Raw genomic sequence first — 9,167 nt, 5'->3', positions numbered from 1 at the left:
CTTACCTCCAGTTTTAGGAAACCCAAAATAATGTGTGGTGCCATTGAACAAGCGAGGATCAATCCAGTAAACAGGTAACTTTCACAAGGAACATAATGGTGCTTATTCAATTGAACAATGTCTGGTTAGAAAATTTTCAAAATGAGTTATTAGTAGCAAGATTTGAGACTTATGTATCTGTATGTTGTTTCCAGCTCACTGATGATAATGGATTTCTTCATAGATCCATGGAAGGATGTATTTCAGTTGATAAAAAATAGATATTGAATCCAAAGCAAAGTATTGTGGGTTGCCAACTAACAAAATATGTTCTTATGGGAGATCTTCTTCTTGGGCTGAAGCTAAGCTACTTGTTTCCCACATATTGTGTAAACAAGAGTGTGATCACGGGTTATTTGAACAAGCTTTCGATATCTTTGCAGGATCTTTTCAGGATAAGTAAAACCAAAATTCAGACATAAGTTCTAGAATCTAGCCTATGATAGTACCTAGCTTTAGTGATTTGGATTTGGCTTAATGTATAGCTATTGGCATAAGTAATCACCATCAAATCTTTGATATTCCCAATGCAATTACAAGAAAGGAAAACTTGAAGCAGGATAAAATTGTTAATGTTGGATAATATTTCTTAATTGAATTGATAGAGACGATGAACAAGGAATCAAAGGGTATTTCCCCAGTTTTGACTTTTCCATATGCACCTCCTTCTACCCTAAAGGCTGAAGTTGTTGAAAACAATGATTTGAGTGCTGGTTCTTTGTTGAAGAAATTAAAGACAGAATTCCCTAGTCAGGATGATATTATAATAAATATAAATGATTATACTAATGGAAATAAAAGAGCAATGGAGTTTATGGAACTTGTAGGTTGCTATGAGCATCCTATTCTGGTTCTTTCCTTGTTGTTGAGTGTTCAGGGAAAAGATGTTCATATCTGTGTCATATGTGGTCTTCTACAAGAATCACTCCATTGGTCTCAGAAAGGAAGAAACTATTTAATGAATTAGTAACTGTAAAAGGAAATATAAGGGTATTTTGCCGTGTTCTCCCTCTGTTTGAGGATGAGGGTGTACCAGCAATAGAATTTCCTGATGATTTTACGATACGTATAAATCTTGGTGGTGATCCTGTTACAAGTTCTAAAAAGGATTTTGAATTTGACAGAGTTTATGGACCTCATGTTGGCCAAGGGGATTTCTTTCAAGATGTTCAGCCTTTAGCACGGTCTTCTTTTGATGGATACAACGTCTCTGTATTTGCTTATGGCCAAATGGGCTCTGGGAAAACATATACAATGGAAGGTTCAAGCCATGACCGCGGACTTTATTTTAGGGCGTTTGAGGAGCTATTCGATTTTTCTAATGCTAACACATATTCTTCTAAATTCGACTTCCATGTTACAATGTTTGAGCTCCACAATGAGGAGGTTCATGATTTTCTTTTCAACACCAGTGGAAATCCCTCAAAAATATGTATGGGTCCGACAAAGTTTTTTGTTGAACTTGTACAGGAAAAAGTTGAAAATCCAACTGATTTTTTGAGTGTGCTAAAATTGGGAATACAAAACTGAGCCATGAATGTTTGAAGAATGTAGCTATTCTCATTCGGTTGTTACAATTCATATACAATTGTCTAGCAGCCTCACTGGGGAGTGACAATATAGCAAGCTTTCACTGGTTGATTTAGCTAGAATTGGGTGTTTGCCTAAGGAGGAAGCTAATGGGGACTGCCTCAAAGAGTTGTTGCATGCACATAAATCATTGTCTGCGTTGGGGGATGTTTTATTTGCTTTGACATCAAAGAAGGACCACGTACCTTATGATAACTCAAGGCTCACTCAAATTCTCTCAGATTCTTTAGGTGGTGATTCCAAGACTTTGATTATTGTTAACGTGAGTCCCAGCCATGCAGAAGTACAGGAGACAATATCGTCTCTAAATTTTGCTGCAAGAGCTCGAAATGTTGAACTAAGTCTCTGAAATCATGATACCATGAAGAAGTGGAGAGATGTGGCAAATGAAGCTCACAAGGAGATATATGAAAGAAAAGGAATTTTCAGAGGCAAGGCAAGAGGTTATGCATTTAGAGAAAGCACTGAAAGAGGCAGATGATCAATCTCTTCTCTTATTCAATGAAGTAAAAAAAAAAAATCTTGGAAAGTTGCATTTGCATTGCAGGTAGATCTAAAAACAGAGAGTGTAATGCTACAAGAGAAACAGAAATATGAAGAAGAACAGAATGCACAACTAAGAATCAAGCAGCACATATTATGAAGGTTGAACAGGAACATAAGATCCAGTTGCAAGAACACACAACTGTGATTCAAATTCTCGAGACCAAAGTTAAAGAACTGGAAAATAAGCTTGCTAAAGCTCAGGCTACTAAGACAATTGAAGGTGTTGATGGTCACTGGAAGGGTGATTCGGAAAAAATGGTAATTCGGAGATCGATGCTTTATTGGTAGCTAAGAAGCTAGAGGAAGAACTTGCCAAAAGGGATCAACTTATTGAGCGTTTGCATGAGGAGAACGAGAAGCTTTTTGAGCGGCTCACTGAGAAAAGTTCATCAAGAGGCCTACAAAAGGTCGCAAGGATAGATTCAAGAGGATATGATAAAGATGAATGTGGGTGTGATGGGTTTCTTATAACCAAATGATGTAAATTTATTTATTTTTATTTTTTAAAGGAGGTAGGCTTCAAGGTCCAGATTTTGAACCTAGGCTCCGATACCACATGTAAGGTCCCCTCCTAAGGTCCTCTACCAGATCTATATTCTCTAATTTTAAATGTAATAAAATGGGCAATAATTTATTTTCTGACAAGACATTTAAATGGTGATAATTTACTTCCATGTAAGGTCCCCTCCTAGGGTCCTCTACCAGATCTATATGCTCTAATTTTAAATGCAATAAAAGGGGAAATATTTTTTTTTTATAAAAGACATTTAAATGATGATAATTTACCATTTAAAATATAATTCATACAATTTAAATAGTGAACATTTCATTTCAATCACTTACATGAGTAATCTGTGCATAGAGGAATACCTATATCGATAACGTAGTGGAGATGCCCTTGAGCTGCTGCTCCTGCTGGAATGCTCCTCTTGACTACCGACTGGATTTATCTCCCAACCAACTAGGAAGTAATTCCTAGCCCAGAAAACCTCGACAAATTCCCTAGCCCTCCGAGCCCAAGTCCAACCAGATGTAGTGTGTCCAAGATGAATAATACTCCCCTCCTCTCTCTCAAACAATTCCTCCAAAACCACAGCCAAACCAAAACCAAAAACAAGACTAAGCATTCTCTTCCTCCCCTCATCCTTCCCTTTTTATGCCCCCTTCTCTTCTCCACCTCAACCACCTCTCATTAATGTCATAACTTCTCCCTCATCCTTACATTTGACTTCTCTTCTCCCAAGTAAACATGAGAGGACATTTGGGAATGTGATATGAATATAAAATTGGGTAATTAATTGGAGAGGACCATGTCTTCTCCCAAGTAAATATTTTTGGGATGAGAGATGAATATATAAATTGGTAATTAATTGGAGAGGACCATGTCTTCTCCCAAGTAAATGTGAGAGGACATTTTGGGGATGAGAGATGAATATATAAATTGGTAATTAATTGGAGAGGACCATGTCTTCTCCCAAGTAAATCTGAGAGGACATTTGGGAATGTGATATGGATATATATATAATTTGGTAATGAATTGGAGAGGACTATGTCTTCTATAAATTTTAAAAATTTGGGGAGGTAAATAACAAAATTTGTATCAGTACCAAATTTATAGTTTCACCAATGTAGGTATGTACCAATATTTATTGATAATTATAAGTCCATATTTTAAGGAAATTTAAACACTTAATAAAATTTCCAGGATAAGATTAAATAGGGTATTACAACGATGAGAAGGAGCCTGATGTACCTGAAACTAAAGAAGCAGAACCAGTGGAGAGGCCTAAAAAGAAACCCCAGACCTGTGGTCAGCTAACTAAGGAGGTGAAGAAAGATGAAGAAGTGGTAGTAGTCAACGAAACTATGGGGAAAAATCCTAAGGCATCAAAGGGTACCTCTACTCCTATTAGGCGTTTCACAAGAAGCCAGGCAGTGAAGCTAGAGACAAAGGAAATTTTAGAGGAGAAGGAACAACAAATTAAGACTAAAAAGAAGGATAAGAAGGCCCGGGACTTGTCTAAGGGGAACAGGAGAAGATTGAATTGGTTGAGTTTATCGACAGAGAAGAGTAGGAAACTGCATCTTTCCAAGAACCACTGCTACAAGAAAGCGGGGAGAAAACAATTGAAGATGGCCGAGAACGGGAGGAACCAAGTCCGCCTCAGTCCTCTCAAGAATAGAATGGGGATGAAGGAACCTCTAAGAAAAAGAAATCTCAGAAGGAGATGGAGGAGACCATTAATGAGCTCACCGTGTCTGAATGGGTGCTACGGACAAAAAATGAGACCTTGAAGGAGAATAGTCTATGATTACAAAAAGAGGTGGAAGAATGGAAAGAAAAACATTAGAAGACCTATCGTATTATGAAGAAACATCAAGTTCAGATTGATCATTTGCAGAAGAAGAAAGAAGAGTATCAGAACAAGGTACATAAAGCATAATCTAACATGGCGCACCTAGACCACTTGGCTGCAGTAGTTGTGGCCCAGAGCAAGGACTGGATTTTCTTCCTAGAGGAACGTTTTTGCTTGCATAAGGGATATGCAAGAAGCTAGGTGTGGGGGAGATGTTGAGTCCCAGTTTTGCTCATTTCTGATGGTGTTTGTGAAGTCTTAACCCCTTTATTTTGAACCTTTCTTAATCCTTGAACACCCTCTTTTGCCATGTTTTGTGTATTTTTACCAAGAAGGTGTTGTGAACTTGAAGGTATGCAAATTATTTTAAAATGTATCATTTTACTTTAATTCCTAAGTATTTTCAAAGTTAAAATGTTATCAAATCGAATCACCTACAATGTCAAAGGAGATGACCATATCTTGCACAGATCAACCATTTTCTGAATTGGTTCCGAGATTCCTGCAACTACTCCACAATTTCCCGCAAGTTTGTTGATTTCCTATAGATGTGGAGATTTGCTGTAACTGCCCTGATTTCCTATAGCGATATCCATGGTTGAGCATGTTCCGGTTAGCCTCGAGGAAAATGAAGACATGGGTTTTGTTGAGAAAGTCACTAATATGGATGTTGTCTTATTGGTCACCTCAAAACTGCCATTGAAACTGCCCAGACCTTCATTCCTTTTTCAGATGGCCATATTAAGAGGCAGTTCCAACAACTTCATGAAATCTGTTCGATCCATGCTTTCAGTCATGGATCGAACTCATCATGTTTATTTCTGATATCTTTGTCAGGTATTGTTAGCCAGCAGTTGTAGGATGTTATATTTTCTAATTGGAGGCAGATTATTCCCATGTATTTGTATAAAATACCTTTATGTTTATTAGGAGGGGGATAGAGAGGATCTGGAGAGAAGAAGGATAGGTTGAATATATCAGACCCTGTATTACTGTATATTTTCCATATTAATATAATACGTTATGTTCTACTGAATTTCATTGAGTAACTCCTTTCGTAGTTGAAGGGGTTGTGAGTAAGGGAGGGCCCCCCTTTACTCACAACACTTGTAGATGCAAATTTGTTTTATTTCCATTTATTCTTGTCATGCATCTATAGAATTAGTACACAATTTACAATTCTCTTTTCTAATTTGTAACAACTTGTGAATGATGGTTAAATGTGAGCTTATTTGATTAATTATTTGGAATTTTTGAATAGGCTTTCATTTATGTTATGCAAAGTGTGAATTGAGCTAATTGTTATTGTTTGGGTTTGTATCTTTTCTTGATATACATTAACAATTCTTGGTGTTGTAGAGAGATGAATTATCTACTCCATAGCCATTGCTTCTAAGAGTTAATGAGGAAAAGAGTTCTTGAAGTTGTGTGTGTTGATTTTATTTAGAACAACACTTACAGTATTAGCCTGCATATATTTTTTGTAGCATCTCACAAGCTTACCTACCCCTGGTCGATCATTTATGTCTATCAAATTATAAGTCTATAATTTTCCCAAACAATGGCAATCGGGCCATCATACCAGATGGGACTCCTACACCAAATAGTGTGAGGTCTAGTTGGGACTTCATACTGGGGAGATCCCCTAAATGTTGGCGAATCCAACACCGTAAACGGAAGGTCTGACAAAGATGTTGAAATTATGCAAGCGGTGGTGGGGGTTATAATATCCAAGATAGAAAACAAGGTGGAGAGCTCTATGGTCAAGTTGGAGACTACAATTGTTTCAGTGTAAAAAGAAATAATTGGCCTCAATGAAAGTGGTGAATAGGATATGGCGATTGGTGAGGGAGGGGATCTCCCTCCAGTGTTTCCTGATCATTAGGAGTTGCAGCAGGAGCAAGGGTAGCAAGGAGCAATTGAACCATTCTAGAAAGAGGAAGAAAACAAGATTGTTATGGAGAAACTCGACCATAACAATGTGGAGGGAATCAAGTAGTTAATTTCATAGTAATAGGTAGATTATGTTATGTAGGTATGTAAGTATTAATGGGATATTTTGGAGATATTACAAGAAAAATGATGTAGTAACTCTGGAAAACGCATTACTGCATACCCAAAGATACTAGTTAGAGCAATTTTTTAGGACTCTAGAAATTTTTGATGCTTTTAAATGTAATGGCACTGGCCAGATTCTAGTTTGATTAATAAAATTATACCCATTCCTTTAAAAAAAGTAACATGTGAAAATGATGCATGTCCAACAATGGACATAAATAAAAATGATAAATCATGTACAAATGATATAAATAAAAAAGATAGAATTATGTCAGACAAAATGATACAAGTTGATATGATACATCATGTCCAAATTATATAAGTCAAAATGATACATGTAAAAATGATAAACCTCAATAATATGGTATAGGAGGTTGTGAAAATGATACATATGATAGTAACAATGAAAATGCATCATAATAATATATCAAAAATGATCTGTGATGTAGTCTATAAGATCATGAATGTCACTAGCTACTACTAACAACTGCCTCATGATCATCATCACCATAGTGAACATGATCATGATCATCATGATCATCATCTTTTGTGTCAGCATTATCCTGAGCTTGAGTCAATCCAAGTCCAAGGTGTTCCTTTCCTTTTTGCATTCTCCTTTCTCGGATAGGGAATCCCACATGCTGGCATAAGTATTCCTACAGTCCTTACCTACCACCAAATACATGTGAAATATTGAAAGGTCTTCACCTCACCTACCACAGGCTAAAGGTTACAGGCTTCAAAGCATGCTTGTAAGAAGCTCTATGGTGATATGCAGATACTTTCGGGGTCAAGCTAGATACACCTTGATGCAAGTAGAAGATATCTAGGTTGCTTATAATGCAAGGTTGGAGAAACCTTCTTGCATGAGTTTAAGCTATTCCTACACTTAAAGGGAGGATAACCCTTCGAGCGTTGACTCAATGCATTTTGCATAGGTTCAAGGGATTATAACCTGATGAAGGAACATCCATGTATATGTACAAACCCATCCAAGCAAGTGATCTCTTATGTACTTATTTTATGTTAATAAAATGGGTCTTTGTGCCCAATGTTCCAAGTTTTTATTCTATATCCTTATGGATCCTTCCACTTCCTATGGCATTTCATGACATATTTGTATTACTTACATATGCGATGTTAATCAATATGAATGAGCATTTACCCCAAGATAGGGTTCTGGTTTAGGAACATGACTCAAGTTAGTTTATTGTATAAAACATTACACATTTCATTGCAGAGTATATGTTATGCACTGCAGTAATGAGAATTTAACACAACACTTCATTCCATTGAAGATGCATACATTAGTTCAACTTGTTTATCAACATTGTTCATTTCCGAGGTGTGACATATGTGTTTATGTATGCATTTATTTATCATAAATATAAATCTATCTTTTCATAGAGAGGCATCCACATGCTCATCACATTAACAATGATGTTACAGGCCAAAAAGAATCCAAACCATTTCAACCAGAAATGCATCATAAGTTCATTAACATTTAACAAACACAAATAGATACTTGTCTTTAAAGTTACATGGAAACTAAGTTTGGGACAAGGACTCTACACCCAACCATAGACAACTGCAACCAAACTTACTTACAACTATCAACCCTGAGCCAAATTCCCGATTCTGTGGGGGGTCTTTCTTAGGGTAATAGAACACCAGTTGCCAATGGAAACAAGGAATCCAGAGGTCCTCTTCCTCAACCCCACCAGTTGACACTTCCATCTTATTAGCATAGGGATTCAAGAGGTTCTTGTCTCACCCCAAGTGCATACATAGTGATTCACTCCCTTCTAAGGAGTCCATGATCCATTGTAACAATAATGTAGTAACCAAAGTCTTTAATGAAGTCTTACTTTTATCTTGTTGTAGTATTAGCCTCCTCCTAGGTTGTATAGGGCTCCAGATCCTACTATATCAACCCATAGCATCCATGGGACCCAAGCTGTTATAGGGATCCATAGAATACATCCCAACCCACAGCCCCCAGGGACCCAAGCTGTTACAGGGCTCTAGAGATTGTGTCAACCCACAAACTCTAGGGACCCAAGTTATTACATTGATCCAAGAATCCTATCTCAACCCACAGCCTCTAGGGACAAAACCTGTTATAGGGCTCCATGGATCTTATCTCAACCCACAGCCTCTAGGGAACCCCAAACTATTACAGGGCTACAGAAACTACCAGCTCAACCCACAACCTCCACGAAATTTGAGAACCAATCCCCTTCTTATCTTCTCTATTTTTTGGTTACTTGAATTGTGTCTCCTCTCTCCTTCAACATGAGTTCAAATACCATGTCTTGCCTTCTTTTCGTAACTCACATTTAGTTCTTTATCCTTTCTTTATTGCACTACATAGTTCCCCTCTTGGTTTCTTATCATTTTTCATTGTGAAGGTTCCCAAGTGCATGGGCCTATGTACTTTCCTTGCATTTCATTCAATTTTAAGAATCAGTTCATTAATTCATGCAACAACCAACTTTTAATGGTTGTATTAAACATTTCAGATTTTCTCCACAAGAAAACCTCAACCACCCAAGCAAGCAATCATCCTCCCTAGAT

The 9,167-nt window shown here is 37.1% G+C and overlaps 1 pseudogene; it reads left to right on the top strand.

The window, feature by feature from the left end:
* Window positions 1-942: 942 nt before the first annotated feature.
* Window positions 943-2,654, top strand: LOC149219717 (kinesin-like protein KIN-14L pseudogene; annotated as a pseudogene).
* The last annotated feature ends 6,513 nt before the right edge of the window (window positions 2,655-9,167 follow it).

The sequence above is a fragment of the Pinus tabuliformis genome, chromosome Q, assembly GCF_031772625.1.
Source record: "Pinus tabuliformis cultivar Carrire ecotype Pingquan chromosome Q, CPIR1, whole genome shotgun sequence".
In the NCBI taxonomy this organism is placed as follows: domain Eukaryota; kingdom Viridiplantae; phylum Streptophyta; class Pinopsida; order Pinales; family Pinaceae; genus Pinus; species Pinus tabuliformis.
Note: the sequence above shows the minus strand (reverse complement) of the source record. Positions and strands in the feature narration are given on the sequence as shown.